Source organism: Gorilla gorilla, chromosome 8, assembly GCF_029281585.2.
Source record: "Gorilla gorilla gorilla isolate KB3781 chromosome 8, NHGRI_mGorGor1-v2.1_pri, whole genome shotgun sequence".
Taxonomy (NCBI): Eukaryota; Metazoa; Chordata; class Mammalia; order Primates; family Hominidae; genus Gorilla; species Gorilla gorilla.
The window spans coordinates 110,450,445-110,467,848 of NC_073232.2; the positions used below are offsets into that span (position 1 = coordinate 110,450,445).

The window sequence follows — 17,404 nt, forward strand, 5'->3', positions numbered from 1 at the left end:
TGTGGCTGGTACCGGTTGTTCCTTTCCACGTTTGGTGCTTCCTTTAGGAGCTCTTGTAAGGCAGGCCTGGTGGTGACAAAATCTCTCAGCATTTGCTTGTCTGTAAAGGATTTTATTTCTCCTTCACTTATGAAGCTGGATATGAAATTCTGGGTTGAAAATTCTTTTCTTTAAGAATGTTGAGTATTGGACCCCACTCTCTTCTGGCTTGTAGATTTTCTGCCAAGAGATCTGCTGTTAGTCTGATGGGCTTCCCTTTGTGGGTAATCTGACCTTTCTCTTGACTGCCCTTAACATTTTTTCCTTCATTTCAATCTTGGTGAATCTGACAATTATGTGTCTTGGGGTTGCTCTTCTTGAGGAGTGTCTTTGTGGCAGTCTCTGTATTTCCTGAATTTGAATGTTGGCCTGCCTTGCTAGGTTGGGGAAGTTCTTCTGGATAATATCCTGAAGAGTGCTTCCAGCTTGATTCCATTCTCCCCGTCACTTTCAGGTACACCACTCAAATGTAGATTTGGTCTTTTCACATAGTCCCATATTTCCTGGATCCTTTGTTCGTTTCTTTTTACTCTTTTTTCTCTAAACTTCTCTCTTCATTTCATAAATTTGATCTTCAATCACAGGTACCCTTTCTTCCAGTTGATCGAATCGGCTACTGAAGCTTGTGCATGAGTCACATAGTTCTTGTGCCATGGTTTTCAGCTCCATCAGGTCATTTAAGGTCTTCCCTATACTGTTTATTCTAGTTACATTTATCTAATCTTTTTTTCAAGGTTTTTAGCTTCCTTGCGATGGGTTCAAACATCCTCCTTTAGCTGGGAGAAGTTTGTTACTACCGACCTTCTGAAGCCTACTTCTGTCAACTCGTCAAAGTCATTCTCCGTCCAGCTTTGTTCTGTTGCTGGCGAGGAGCTGTGATCCTTTCGAGGAGAAGCAGCGCTCTGGTTTTTAGAATTTTCAGCTTTTCTGCTCTGGTTTCTCCCCATCTTTGTGGTTTTATCTACCTTTGGTCTTTGATGTTGGTAACCTACAGATGGGGTTTTGGTGTGGATTTCCTTTTTGTTGATGTTGATGCTGATGTTATTCCTTTCTATTTGTTAGTTTTCATTCTAACAGGTCACTCAGCTGCAGGTCTGTTGGAGTTTGCTGGAGGTTCGCTCTGGACCCTGTTTGCCTGGGTATCACCATCGGAGGCTGCAGAATAGCAAATATTGCAGAACAGCAAATATTCCTGCCTGATCCTTCCTCTGGAAGCTTCGTCTCAGAGGGGCACCTGGCTATATGAGGTGTCAGTCGGCCCCTCCTGGGAGGTGTCTCCCAGTTAGGCTACATGAGGGGTCAGGGACACTTGAAGAGGCAGTCTGTCCTTTCTCAGAGCTCAAACACCGTGCTCGGAGAACCACTGCTGTCTTCAGAGCTGTCAGACAGGAACGTTAAGTCTGCAGAAGTTTCTGCTGACTTTTGTTTAGCTATGCCCTGCCCCCAGAGGTGGAGTCTACAGAGGCCTGCAGGCCTCATTGAGCTGCGGTGGGCTCTACCCAGTTTGAACTTCCCGGCCACTTTGTTTACCTCCTCAAGCCTCGGCAATGGTGGACGCCCCTCCCTGAGCCAGGCTGCTGCCTCGCAGTTCAATCTCGGACTGCTGTACTAGTGGTGAGCAAGGCTCCGTGGTTGTGGGACTTGCTGAGCCATGCGTGGGATATAATCTCCTGGTGTGCCGTTTGCTAAGACCATTAGAAAAGTGCAGTATTTGGGTGGCAGTGTCCCGATTCTCCTTGTATAGTCTGTCATGGCTTCCCTTGGCTAGGGAAGGGAAATCCCCTGACCCCTTGCGCTTCCTGGGTAAGGCGATGCCCCACCCTGCTTCAGCTCGCCCTCTGTGGGCTGCACCCACTGTCCAACCAGTCCCAATGAGATGAACCAGGTACCTCAGTTGGAAATGCAGAAATTACCCGTTTTCTGTGTCAATCACACTGGGAGCAGCAGACTGGAGCTGTTCCTATTCAGCCATCTTGGAATGGACCACAAGGCTGAACATTTTTTATTTCTTCTTCAATTTGAAGTATATTTTCATGGATATAGATTTCTGCATTGACAGTTTTTTCTTTCAGCACTTTAGTGGTGTCTGGCTTTTAAAATTTCTGAAAGTTCCTATCCTGTTCCACTGTATTGTGTCTTTTTTTTTTTTTTTTTTAAACTCTGGCAGCCTCCAAGGTTTTCTCTTTATCTTTGATTTTTTCCACCATCAGTTTGAATATAATGTGTCTAATTGTGGATTTTTGTTGTTGTTGTTGTTGTTTGTTTATTTGATGCTGCCTAGTGTTCTCTGAGCTTTTTGGATTCTTTTGTATTAATTTTGAAAAATTTTGGTTATTATCTCTTCATATTTTGTTTCTGTCTTATTGTCTCTCTTTCTGGAATTCCAGTTACACATGTTAGAGTATTTGATATTGTCCCTTAGCACTTGAATGTTCTCTTCTCTGTTTTTCATTCTCTTGTCATGTTTTGTGGGAGTAGTTTCTGTTGATGTCTTTACTGATTCTGAGACTGACTTGGTCTTCTGATAAGGTTGTTGAAAGCTTTCATCTCTGTTACTATATTTTTATTTCTAGCATTTCCATTTGATTTCTTCTTCCCGTTTCCATCCGTCTGCTTAAATTACACATCTGCATATGCATGTTATCTACATTTTTCATTAGAGCATTTAATGTATAAATTCCGTGTTTGATAGTTCTAATATGATGGTTGTATCAGAATCTGGTTCTATTGTTTTGTTCTTTTCTTTGCTCCTTTTTCTGTTTTTTTTTTTTTGGTTGAAATCTGGACATTTTGTGTAGAGAGCCAGTTAAATGGTATCTATGCCTGGAAATGGCCATGCTTTGTCTTTTCCTGAGACGTGTGTGTGTGTGTGTAGTGGGGAGGAATGTTGAGAGTTTTGTTATTGCTAGGTTACCTTTAATTTACTACAGGCTTAAAGTTTCTCTAGCATTACTTTGTGTTTAGGGTAGGATTTAGTTTGTCAGAGAGTTTTTCTTAATGTCTACGCTCAGCTTTAGGTCTTCCCTTTGAACTTGCATCTCAGAGAAGGTATTTCTCCATGCTTTAGCTCTTTGCTCACAAACAGTCATGCACCACATAACAACGTTTTGGTCAACAGCAGACTGCATATATGATGATGGTCCCCTAAGATTATAATACCATATTTTAACTGTACCTTTCTATGTTTAGATAAACAAAATACTTACCATAGTGTTACAGTTGCCTACAGTATTCAGTACAGTAACATGCTGTACAGGTTTGTAGCCTAAGACCAATAATATACCATACTGTATAGCCTAGGTGTGTACCGGGCTATACTGTCTTTGTCTGTGTAAGTGTACTCTGTCATGTTCTCACAATGAAATCACCTGACGATGCATTTCTTACACCATATTCCTGTCATTACGTGACACATGACTGTAGTACATTGCTGTTACATGTTGTTTGAGGCTTGCTAGCCTGCTTTTGATGGGAGATGGGGAGGACATTTTGTGTTGGGTTTTTCCAGTCTCCATTTTAGCTAGGTGTTTCCATTTTCTCTGGGTCTCAAGTATGGGGCTTTTTCAGAGATCTTGCCCCTTCTTTAAGCAGGGTAGATTTTGTTTGCTTCCCCTAGCTGCAGGTCCACATTTGGCTTGTAGTAATTACAAAATTTTTTAACCAAGTTCTTATTGGCTTGTATGGTGTCTGGTGTTTACTTTAGGTAAAGTAGTGCTCGTGTCCCATCTCTCCCTTTAAAATCCTGTCTTTCCTTAGATTTTAGATCAATTACTTAGATTTAAGGTTACCTTACTTTTGTGCTGGGTTCAAGAAAATTTGTGATTTTGCACAACATCCATCTTTTACTTTGTTTTAATGGTGAAAATGACTTTCTAACTTTCTTCATCCTAAGCAGCACCTAGAAGTCCCATTTATTTATTGAGGATGTCTATTGATATGGGATTTTTGATGGTTAAAATATTTTTAAAATCTGTTCCTTTCAGTTTTTTCCTCCAAATTTGTATTTTTGTTTGTTCATTTATTCAGTATAAAAAAGTCAAGTCTGTGCTATGTGTCTAGGCACTGTGCTCAGTGTTGGGGGATATAGGGATGAGCAAGTACCCTTAATAATACTTTCTCTAATGAGCATATAGTTTAATGGGGAAGACCGGATAATTAAAGAGGTAATTATACTAAAGTAATGATAAGAGCTGTAGTAGGAGATGTATATGGAAGGAGGCACCCAGTCTTATCTAGAATGATTAGGTAAGGCTTCTCAGAGAAGGAACTGTGATGCAGACCTAAAGATTATGTAGGAATTAGGTTAAAGATGGCTGGGAGGCTGTAGGGAAGTAGAGTAGGTAGAAGGAAGAGGTTATCCAGTAGCTAAGATGGAAAACAAACAAACCCACAGAACCAACATGAAGAGTTTGAGAATCTGAAAGAAGAGCCATGTGGCTATAAAGCATATGAAGACAGAAGTGACAAAAGGTAAGACTGGAGAAATTGGTTGGAGCCAGGTTAGAAAGAAGAGTCTTCTAAGCCATGTTAAGTTGATTTTATCATGAAAACAGTGGCAAGTCATTGAAAGACTTTAGGGAGGGTGACATCTGAGTAGCTAATGGTTTTGAAAAAGTCATTTTGGATGGAAGGTGAAGAGTGAATGGAAAGAAGCAAAGCAGTTACCAAGACTAGTTAGATAGGTTACCTCAGTAATCCAGGCATTTGTATGTGTTGTTTTAACTTGGAGTAGTGGCGTTAGAGATAGGGACAGCCAGGCAAATTAAAGAGATACTCAAATGTGAAGATCAGTGGAACTTTTCCACTGGTTGAATACAGAGAGTGAGGAAGAGGGAAGACTTGGGATGTATCCAGTAAAAATCTTGGTATGTTTCTGTAGAACCTCCAAGTTTCCTTCCTTCTTTCAGAGGGAGAGTAGAAGAAAGGACCTTTGGTTTACTTTCATAATTATCATTTATGTATGGCCCAAAATTCATTGAGGCCGTGGAGGTAAGTCAGAAAAAGAGAAAAGGAAAAAATATCTAAATAATATGTAAGTCATGGTAAATGAACTTCTCTTGCCTGATTGTCTTTGAGTGTTGAGAAAAACAGGACAGTTTGGTTCCTTCGGTTTTGATGTTTGGCTTATTGGTATATAAACAAATAAAATCTGCAAACCTTGCTCTTTTGGAACAAAAATAGCATACAATTGATCTTCTCAAATTGCTGTTCCATGTAGAGAGACATTTAACTATATTTAATCATATAATTTCCTTGTTTTTTCCAGATGGTTTTACTCAGCATTTGGTGTGGTGGATCTTACATAAACCTTTAGAACTTACATCAGAGTGTTCAAGTCTTCTGAGACTCCAGAGTCACCTAAGGTAGTGATCATTGCCACTGACAGCTGTGACAAGTTTTATACACAACATTGCTGTGGGTGCCAATAATGTTTTTCATGGCAGTGGAGGGGCAAAGTATAGTTTTCAGAAAAAGGATGTTAGTGATAAACAGCTCTCGTATGATTCAAGATTTCAGTGCTTAAGGTGGGAAAGTAGGCGTGAAGCTTATGAAGGCCATCAGTTTTCCTTCTCAGAATGATGTAGTTAAAAGCAAGTATGGTGTATTATTACAATGTTAGAGTTAGGCAGTCATGATTTAGAAAATTTTTTGCTTTTTTGGGGGTGTACTGTGGGATAGAGTTGTGAGTAGCTAAATAACTCAGGTATTAGTCAAAGCTGGGTGTGCATTCTGGTTTCTGTACTTAGTAAGTACAGATGTACAACCTTGAGTCTTCATTTATTTGTCTGTAAAATGGTGATAATAATTATATACACTTTGAAGAGTTGTTACAAAGGTTAAATGAGATGATGTATACAAGCACTTAACCCAGTGGTTCATTCATTGACTTATTTGGTAGGGTACAAGTTTAAATTATATTGCCATGTACAGTTTGTTAAATCCAACATACTACAGATTGAGTAGCCCTTATCTGGACTGCTTGGGACCAGAAGTGTTTTTGATTTTGATTTTTTTTTGGAATATTTGCATTATATTTAACAGTTGAGCATCCCTAACCTGAAAATCTGAAATCTGAAATGCTCCAATGTGCATTTCCTTTGAGTGTCATGTCGGTGCTCAGAATGTTTTGGACTTTGGAGCATTTTGGATTGCAGATTTTCACATTAGGGCATATCAGCCATATAAGGTTTTTATAATCTAAGAAACAGTCATAATCTTAGGTCTCTTAATCATTTCTCATAATTGGATTATGTTTACATATTTCCCATCTGTAAAAAGGGCTAGTAATGTAAAAATACAGAGTATCATTTCTTTGATGGTGGCAGGAAATTATGGTTTACAAGAATGAAGTAGGTTTTGGATGGGGGACTTAAGTCTGGCTCCGGTTTAATTTTGCTGTTATCATTAGTTTGCACATAAGGTCTCTTTCTATAAATAGATATGTATCATATATACAAATTGAGAAAGGTTTGCTTTAGTAGGAAAATAGCTAGTGAGTTGAGTCAAACAGATAAGATGTAACAATTCTTTTTTTTTTTAAGAGATAAGGTCTTGTTCTGTTCTTCAGGATGGAGTGCATTGGTCTGGTCTTAGTTCACTGTAACCTCAAACTCCTGGGCTTAGGTGATCCTCCTACCTCAGCCTCCTAAGTAGGTAGGACTACAGATGTGCACCACCATGCCCAGCTAATTAAAAAAAAATTTTTTTTTGTACAGATAGAGTCTCGCTATGTTGCCTAGGCTGGTCTCGAACTCCTGGGCTTAAGTGATCCTCCCATCTTGGCCTCCCAGAAGTCCTGGGGTTATAGGCAGGACCCACTATACTTGGCCAAAGGAATTCTTAATGTTGTTCAAGAATACACATACCTTTTACACATACACACACACACATACACACACAATCTCAAATTAAGGAGAAACATCTGAACTGATATTGCTTTGTGCCAGGCACATTTGCTTTTGTGCTCATTTATTTAACAAACATCTTATTGAATGCTGTATGTGCCAGGAATGGTGCTGGGTATTGAGAAACTAAAAATGATAAGGTATTTCTTGCTTTCAAGGAGTTGTAGGTATGATTGTTAGTCAGACAAGCTTACAGTTTGGTATGGCAGCAGAGAGCGCAGAATACCCAGCCCGCATTTACTCAAGGAATATTTATTGAAAGCTAAAATATACAAGTATTCAGTAGGCATTCAGAGATCATTTAGAACTACATCTCAAAAGGAAGAGCCCTAAGTCATCCTTGACAAGTAAGTCTTCAAATGGCAATGGAGAGTCCTGTGTTTGGATCCATTATAGGATAGGCTCAGTGTAATGCTAAATAGGGCTAGACTGTTGAAAACTTCGTTATCAGCTTTGTTGAACTGGTGTTCCTTTGGCTTTTCGTTTCTGTGCCTCAGTTATGTCTTTCAGAGTAGCTTTTGGAGAGGTTAAAGAAGGCAATTGGGGCTTCTCATCTCCTAACATTAAGTAATTGATATAGTTATTTCTGTATTTTTTCCTATAAGATTGTTAAAGATATTTAAGTGGGGAGTACTAACCACACTGATATAGTCATATTGCCATAGGCATTTATGAGCACAGACATTGGTCTCAGAGTATCTAGATTAGGATCTAGATAATCCTCTGCCATATTCTAGTCCTTTGGCCTTGGTGGACACAATTTAACACCCTTGTTGCCTCGGTTTTATCATTGGTAGAATTGGACTAGTAATAATTCTACTTCATAGGGTTGTTGGGAGAATCAAATGAAATGTTACTATTTTGAACATAAAATAGTCAAGTGAGTTGTCAGGTGAGCAAATAAGATCTGATAAGTGGCCAAAATAAATATAAAGTTCATGTATTAAAGTTCATATATTTTGCTCAATTAGGAAACACCTCAGATCCTTACTCAGAGGCCTTTTATTGTTACTTTGTATGTAATTTGGACACTCTGGAATTTGCATTGCCCTTTAGGTTGAGAGAAATAGAAATGCCTAGAGTAGCAATAAGTGACAGATGGTGAAGAGAAAGAAACAATAAAAATCAGGTACTCTACTAAAACAAAAAATAGTGATCTGGAGGTTGTAGTACAGCTGTGCATTGCATATGGGGTGAGGACAGCATTTCACAATGAAGAAGGCCTTGAGGCATCACCTTATACATGGTGCAGTTTGGCAGTTTGAACAGAACTGTTTGACTTCTCATTCTGCTTTCTACTAGTGATTCTGTTTCTTGCATGCCTTTTAGTAAGGTCTATCTATGTAAGGTCTCTCAATGAGTGTCTACCTGGGTTAAAAGCTTATTTCTCTTTAGTCCAGATATGTTAGAGAGAAGACCTATAGAGTAATTTCTTTCACTATAGACTTTAATTTTAGAAATTATTATCTTATTCTTTTAAATTGTAATATATATTTTGTATAACCTGGTTTGAATAGAAGTAAAAATGAATCTCCAAGCAGATACAGGAATTATTTTGTGTTTTCAAGTGTGAAATATATCATTGTATTATAATAACTAGTGCAAGTGCATTTACGGAAGGATGCATTAAGAAAACTACAGCAGAATCAGTTGTGGTTCATTAGCAGATTTTATAGTTTTTAAAATATGAAGCCATTTTTCTGCTGTCCAAGTATAATTTTTTATGTTATTATATCACACACAAGTGCCTCTGTGCTGTGTTTGTGTTGAATCTCTTTTAAGTGAAGCGCCTGTGCAGGAGAAGGACATTTCTTGGTTTCTTATTTGCAAATGCAGTTGACCCTTAGTATCCCTGGAGAATTGGTTCCAAGACTTTCCTTGGATACCACAATTTGAGGATGTTCAAGTCTCTGATATAAAATGGCAGTGTTTGTATATAACCTATGTACATCCTCCTTTTTACTTTATATCATCTCTAGATTACTTATACCTAGTACAATATAAATGCTAGGTAAATATTTGTTAGACTTCATTGTTAGGGAATAATAACGAGGAAAATCTGTGCATGTTCAGTACAGACACAATTTTTTTAACTGAATATTTTCTATCTCTGGATTGGTTGAATCCATAGATATGGAACCCATGGATATGGAGGGCCAGTTGTACTGTACTTGTGATTGACATTGAAAGTGGGAAGACCTTGAAAGTGTGGAAAGGATTGGGTATATTTTTTATGTTATTATTTTATTATTCTAATTTTATTCTGCCAAAGAATCTTCCAATTTTTTACTCATGTTTTCTCTTTTACCTTGCTCTACAACCAGAATTACAAATTATTTGAAACAGAAAATATTTTCTGTGCCTGTTGTATACTTTTCTGACATTGAATATGCTGTTTAGAATAGTATTTCAAAACTTTTATTCAAGTGAAATCAACTTAGTGAATAAATAGATCTTAAATTGTAAGAATTTTAAAAGCCTTAAATTGTAAAAAGTGAAGAATTCTAGATTAAAAGTAATAGTAGTGCATATATTAAGGGTAAGTATTTTATGGACTTTTTTATTATTATACTTTAAGTTCTACAGTACATGTGCACAACCTGCAGGTTTGATACATAGGTATGCATGTGCCATGTTGGTTTGCTGCACCCATCAAATTATCATTTACATTAGGTATTTCACCTAATGCTATCCCTCCCCCAGTCCCCCACCCCCCGACAGGCCCCAGTGTGTGATGTTCCCTGCCATGTGTCCAAGTGATCTCATTGTTCAGTTCCTACCTATGAGTGAGAACATGTGGTGTTTGGTTTTCTGTCCTTGTGATAGTTTGCTGAGAATGATGGTTTCCACCTTCATCCATGTCCCTGCAAAGGACATGAACTCATCCTTTTTTTCGGCTGCATAGTATTCCATGGTGTATATGTGCCACATGTCCTTAATCCAGTTTATCATTGATGGACATTTGGGTTGGTTCCAAGTCTTTGCTATTGTGAATAGTGCCACATTAAACATATGTGTGCGTGTGTCTTTATAGTAGCATGATTTATAATCCTTTGGGTATGTACCCAGTAATGGGATCACTGGGTGAAATGGTAATTCTAGTTCTAGATCCTTGAGGAATCGCCACACTGTCTTCCACAATGGTTGAACCAATTTACACTCCCACCAACAGTGTAAAAGCATTCCTATTTCTCCACATCCTCTCCAGCATCTGTTGTTTCCTGACTTTTTAATGATTGCCATTCTAACTGGCGTGAGATGGTATCTCATCATGGTTTTGATTTGCATTTCTCTGATGACCAGTGAAGATGAGCATTTTTTCATGTGTCTGTTGGCTGCATAGATGTCTTCTTTTGAGAAGTGTCTGTTCATATCCTTTGCCCGCTTTTGATGGGGCTGTTTGTTTTTTTCTTGTAAATTTGTTTAAGTTCTTTGTAGATTCTGGATATTAGCCCTTTGTCAGATGAGTAGATTGCAAAAATTTTCTCCCATTCTGTAGGTTGCCTGTTCACTCTGATGGTAGTTTCTTTGCTGTGCAGAAGCTCTTTAGTTTAATCAGATCCCATTTGTCTATTTTGGCTTTTGTTGCCATTGCTTTTGGTGTTTTAATCATGAAGTCCTTGCCCGTGCATACGTCCTGAATGGTATTGCCTAGGTTTTCTCCTAGGGTTTTTATGGTTTTAGGTCTAACATTTAAGTCTTTAATCCATCTTGAATCAATTTTTGTATAAGGTGTAAGGTAAGGATGGAGTCTCACTCTATTGCCCAGGCTGGAGTGCAGTGGCATGATCTCGGCTCACTGCAACCTCTGCCTCGCGGGTTCAAGTAATTCTCCTGCTTCAGCCTTCCAAGTAGCTGGGATTACAGGCACCCGCCACCACGCCCGGCTAATTTTTGTAGTTTCAGTAGAGATGGGGCTTCACCATGTTGGCCAGGCTGGTCGTGAACTCCTGACCTCAGGTGATCCACCTGCCTCAGCCTCCCAAAGTGCTGGGATTATAGGTGTGAGCCACTGTACCCAGCCTGGACTTTTTTTTTAAGTCACGTATGTGTATGAGTCTGTTTACTGTGTTATTATATGAAATGCTTTTCTTACTGTGGAATGCAGGAAAAAAATTGGAAAAACTGGCTTAGGAACCTATGCTTTTAGGTAAGTCTTATAAAGCTTTAAAAAAAAAGGTCTTGGAAATAATATAGAGCAGAAATAAACAAAATAGAAAATAGGAAAATAATAGAAAAAAGTAAAGAAACTAAATAGTTTGGCATTTTGAAAAGATCATAAGATCAATAAAATTGACAAACCCTTAGCTAGGCTAAGGAAAAAGAGAATAGACTCAACTGAAGTCAGAAATGAAAAAGGAGACATTGCAACTGATGCCACAGAAATACAAAGGATCATTAAGTGACTATTATGAACAATTATACGCCAACATATTGGCTAACCTGAAAGAAACTGATAGATTTCTAGAAACATAACAAGACTGAATAATGAAGAAATAGAAAATCTGAGCAGACCCATAAGCAGTAAGGAAATTCAATTAGTAAGCAAAAATTTCCTAGCAAAGAAAAGCCCAGGACCACATGGCTTCATTGGGGAATTCTACCAAACATTTAAAGGAGAATTGACACCAGTTCTTCTTAAACTCTTCCAAAAAATGGAAGAGGAAGGAACACTTCCAGACTCATTTAATGAGGTCAGTATTACCCTGATACCAAAGCCAGAGATACTATAAAAAAACTACAGGCCAGTATCTCTGATGAATATTGTAAAAATCTTCAACAAAATACTAGCAAGATGAATTCAATAAGACATTAAAAGGATCTTACACCATGACCAAGTGGAATTTATCTCTGGGATGCAAGGATGGCTCAACATATGAAAATCAATAAATATAGAATATATACAATATTAACAACTGAGGACAAAAATCACATCATTTCAACTGATTCAGTAAAAGTACTGACAAAACATAATACCTTTTTTATGATAAAAACACTCAACAACCTAGGAATAGAAGGAAATTATCTCAACATAATAAAGGTAATATGTGAAAAACTCACAGCTAACATAATCATTAGTGAAAAATGAAGTTTTTCCTCTAAGATCAGGAACACGGCAAGAATGCCCACTCATCACTTTCTTCAACATTGTAATAGAAATCCTAGCTAGAGCAGTTAGACGAGAAAAATAAACAAAAAGCATCCAAATTGGAAAGGAGGAAGTAAGATTATCCCTAATCACAGATGACTTGGTTTTACATGTACAAAACCAAAAAAAATAAAAAAACTGTAAGAACTGTTAAACCAATTCAGCCAAGTTGCAGGATACAAAATCAACTCTCCAAAATCACTTGTGTTTCTGTGCACTAACAATTAAGGAAATAAAGAAAATCTCATTTACAGTAGCATCACAAAGAATAAAATGCATAAGAGTAAACTTAATCGAGGGGAGAAAGACATACATTGAAAACTATAAAACATTGCTGAAAGAAATTAAAGATACAAAAATATGGAAAGACATAAATTGGTATTATTATGCTGAAACTAAAGCCAGACAAATACTACTGGTTGAACATCTCTACTCCAAAAATCCAAAATTCAGAATGCTCCAATGAGCATTTCCCTTGAGTATGACCTTTGAGCACTGTCAGCACACAAAAAGTTTTGGATTTTGGAGCATTTTGGATTTAGGATTCTTGTACTAGGGCTGCTCAATCTGTATAAGAAGACCAATATTCCTGATGAATATTGATGCAATACTGTTGTGGATTGGAAGACTTAATATTGTTAAAATGTCCATACTGTCCAGTCTACAGAGTCAGAACAATCTCTGTCAAAATCCTTACAGCGTTTTTTGCAGAAACAGATAAAACCATCCTAAAATTCATATGGAATCTCAAAGGAGCCCAAATAGCCAAAGCAGTCTTGAGAAAGAAGAACAAAGCTGGAGGCCTCACACTTCCTGATTCCATAGCATATTACAAAGCTATAGTGATCAAAACAGTGTGGTGTTGGCATACAAGCAGACATGTAGACCAGTAGCACAGACTAGAGAGCCCAGAAATAAACCCACGTATAGTCAAATGATCTTTGATGAGCATACCAAGACTACACAATGGAAAAAAGGATAGTTTCTTCAATAAATCGTGTTGGGAAAACTGGATATCCACATGCAAAAGAATGAGGTGCACCATATACAAAATTTAGTTAAAAATGGATTAAATATAAGAACTGAGAACCTAGAAAAAAACAGGGGAAAAGCTTCTTGATATTGGAATTAGCAGTGGTTTCTTGCATATGACATCAAAAGCACAAGTAACAAAAACAGCAAAAACATGTACATCCAACTTAAAAAACTAAAAATGTAAAAAACATACATCCAACTTAAAAGTCTTCTATACAGCAAATGAATAGTCGTCGGAGTGTAAACACAGCCTAAGGAATAGGAGAAGATATTTGTAAACCATATATTAGACTAGGGGTTAATATTGGGAATATATAAAGAACTTGACAACTCAGTAACAAATAATCTGAATAAAAAATGAGCAGAACCCAAATAAAGATTTCTCCAAAGAAGATACGTGCATGGCCAGCAGGCATGTGAAAAGATGTTCTACACAACTAATCATTAGGGAGATGCAAATAAAAACCACAATAAGATATTATCTCACACCTGTTAAGATGGCCGCCATCAAAGAAGAAACAGAAAATAACAAGTGTTGACAAGGATGTAGAGGAATTGGAACCCTTGCACACTGTTGGTGGGATTGTACAATGGCACAGCTCGTATGGAAAACATATGGAAATTCTTCCTAAAACTAAAAATAGAACTATCATATAAGCCAGCAGTCCCACTACTGGGTATATATTCCGAGGGAATGAGATTAGATGTTAAAGAGACATCTGCACTCCCATGTTCAGTGCAGCGTTATTCACAGTAATCAAGATGTGGAAGCAACGTAAGTGTTCATCAGTGGGTGAATGGATAAAGAAAATATGGCATGTACCTACAACAGAATATCATCCAACCTTATAAGGAAGAAATTCCTGTCATGCTGCCTCATGGTTGAACCTTCAGGACATTTTGCTAAGTGAAATAACCCAATCACAAAAAGTTGAATAGTTGCATAATTTCACTAATATGAGGTATCTAAAGGAATTAAACTCATAGAAACAGAAACTAGAATGGTGGTTGCCAAGGAAATGAGGAATTGTTCAGTGAGTGTAGAGTTTCAGTCATGTCAGATGAGAAAGTTTAGTGATCTGTCATACAACAATGTGCATATAGTTAAAATACTGTGCTATACACTTGAGAATTGTGAAGAGGTAAATTTATGTTCTTTTTTTTTTTACTACAGAAAATGCACAAAACGTCTATAAGCATGCAAAACAAAATGTTGCAGTGGTATTCTCTGGAAGGAGAATACAGATTTTTAGTTTTTCTTTTAGGTTTATTGTAAAGTCCTTTTGTATTAAAATACAAAAAAAAAACCTCTTTGTTAGCTATTAAAACTTTTCCTAAAAGTAGATTGTACCTTCCATTGTAGACCTTTGAGCCATCTATTATTTTTAAAACTACCCTGTTAAACCCCATCTTTTTTTACTTGGAGACCTCATTCTTCAAGTAGCCTGTAGTGGCCAAGAAAAATAACTTTGTATCTAGTTTTGTCATCAGAACACTGAGCACTGTATGAAAATTCATCGATAAATATTAGCTGCTATATCCATAAAGTCAGCCAGTATTCCAAAGCTGTATACTGACTATTGCTAAAGAAGCAGAGTTTATTTAAATATGTGTTCCTTAGACTGAATTCAAATGACTGGAGAACTGATTTTGTGCAGGCTTTAATACTGAACTTTGCCAAGTCAAGAATAGCTTTTAAGGAAGATTTTGAATATGTGACATTTATTTATGTATAAATACTGAGTCTCAAGGTGCTTTGTCATGTGGTGAATAGAGGAGTGCAAAATATTATATTCTACTTAGTACTACCCTTGCATTTCTAATAAAGGTATGACAAAGCAGGTATTGTTAGAATTTCTGATCTCATAGTTGCTCACTTTTTGTTTCAGGATTTAAAAATTATTTATCTATGCCTTTATTACAGTTAACCCATTCATCTCCCATTTACATCATCAGTTTTTACCTTCCTATTGGATTAGTCTTCCTCCCCTCATACTTGCTTCCTAGACTGTTCCATTGGGATATTTATCTCCCCAATTCCATGAAGCCATTCCAGTGTTAACAACAACCCCATCTTGCTAAATCCAGTGGAAATTCTCGGTTCGTCCTACTTGACCTTGCAACAGCATTTATCTTATTTTATTTGTATTTATTTATTTATTTGAGATAGGGTTGAAACCTCAACCTGCTGGGTTCAAGTTTTCCTCCAACTCAGCCTCCTGAGTAGCTGGGACTATAAGGTGCGTGCTACCATGTCCAACTAATTTTTGTATTTTTTGTAGAGAAAGGGTTTCTCCTCTCTTCTTTCACATCCCATACAATCAGTCCATAAAGTTTTGTTAGCTTTGCTTTCAGATTCTATGATTAATCTGACCACTTCTTATGACCTCTGCTACCACCCTAGATGTGCTGCAATAACTTCCTAACAGGTTTCCTTCCTTCTACTCTTGTCCCCCTGTACTTACATATTAGCTAGAATGATCTTTAGCAAAAGTAAGTCAGATCATGTTGAAACCTTCCAGTAATTCCCCAGCACTCTGAAAATAAAATCCGAAGCTCTTGCCATAACCTACCAGCCACTACTAATTCTGGCCCTTAGCTGTCTTACTGACTGCTCCGCCCCTTCTTTTTTTTCTTGAGACAGGGTCTTACTCTGTCACCCAGGCTGGAGTGCAGTGGCACAATCTCAGTTCACTGCAGCCTCCACCTCCCAGGTTCAAGTGATTCTCCTACTTCAGCTTCCCAGGTTCAAGTGATTCTCCTACCTCAGCGTCCCAAGTAGCTGGGATTACAGGTGTGTGCCACCATGCCTGGCTATTTTTGGTATTTTTAGTAGAGCAGAGGTTTCACCATGTTGGCCTGGCTGGCCTTGAACTCATGACTTCGGATTACAGATGCAAGCCACCATGCCCCCCCTCTCCACCCCTTCCTATTCTGCTGATACCACACTTGTTTTCCTGTTACTTCTTGTCCATGCCAAAATTGTCCTGCCTCAGAGTTTTTGCACGTGTTCATTCTTTTTCCTGGATTTCTCTTTTCCCTGATAATTTATGTGTCTCTCTGACTCGATTTAAGCATCAGCTCAGGTGTTAACTCCTCAGAGTGGTCTTCCTCACTTTACAACATGGTCTTCCCTGTATTTTCATCTCTGCTCCATTTTACTCTGTAGCCTTATACATTATAGGATGTGTTTAAATGTTTGTTGATTGATTGATTGTCTTCACCAGTAAGTTCCATGAGGCCAGGAGCTTTGTTCATTACTGTGTTCCCAATGCCTAAGATGGGACTTGGCACACAGTAGTTAATAAATATTTGTGGAATGAATGAATAGTGATATAAATAAATGATATTTATTTAGACCAAATGCAGTGCAATGGTATTGTAGATACAAAGACAAAAAGAAACTAACTCTACACTGAAGAAGAGAGGCAGATGTGCAAACAAGTAACTATAAAGCAGTATGATAATTGCTTTAATGAAAGTGTATGTATGTAAAGGTGTGTGTATAGTGGAAACTTACAGGAAGGACCTTAGACTATCAGGGAGAGTCATAATGAAGTTATAGAAAAGGCAACCTTTTCTATATAGTAATGAAGTTACGGAAAAGGAAGTTTTGAGGGTGGTAATGGAGCTAAATTATGTAGGATTGTATTTGTTATGCAAAAAAGCTTGTGTGTGAAAAACCACTGAAGAATTTTGAACTGGGAGATGAACAGGAGAATCTGATTGGTCTTTTAGAAAGTCACTGGAAGCAGTGTAGAGGTAGGTGAATAGGACTTGGTAAATGATTGAAATATCAGGGATAGTGACTTCCCGGGTTTTGGCTTGAACAACTGGGCTGACAGTGATACTGTTCACCAAACTATGAAGTTAGGGAGAGGAGAGCAGTGAATTTTTTTTTTTTAAGAGGATGGCTAGAATTTAAAAGTGTATAATTACCTTAGTGCCCAGAAATCTTATGATTTGCTTGTATCACTTAATATAATTTTTAATACTACACTAAATTACAAACATACTAAATTTGCCTGTAAGGTACTTCCATGCCTTTACAAACGGACATATACACTGCTGAATGGCAGGACCAGGACATCTCTTAGTTTTGCCAGTTTGTAAGTAGACCAATGAGAAGAAAGAATACTCTTGATAGTGTAGTGAAACCAAGGAAGTTATTTTTTTAATATGCAAAGAAATGATTTGAAATTTAGGGCCTTCCACAGTTTCAAACATAATAAAAAGCCTTCGTTTTCAGGAAAAAAAAAAAAACAAGTTGGGAAAA

General features: G+C 37.5%; 1 protein-coding gene across 40 annotated transcripts in view; it reads left to right on the top strand.

Moving 5' to 3' along the window:
* The window catches only part of R3HCC1L (R3H domain and coiled-coil containing 1 like), a 108,990-nt gene that overhangs the window by 44,967 nt on the left and 46,619 nt on the right, over positions 1-17,404 (top strand). For 24 of the 40 annotated variants that reach the window (XM_063710372.1, XM_055352691.2, XM_019035551.4 and 21 more), the window contains one exon: positions 5,306-5,402. The exons of the other annotated variants lie outside the window; for them this stretch is intronic. The gene's annotated coding sequence lies outside the window, so the exon portion shown is untranslated. The remainder of the gene's footprint in view (positions 1-5,305; positions 5,403-17,404) is intronic. 40 annotated transcript variants of the gene reach the window in all.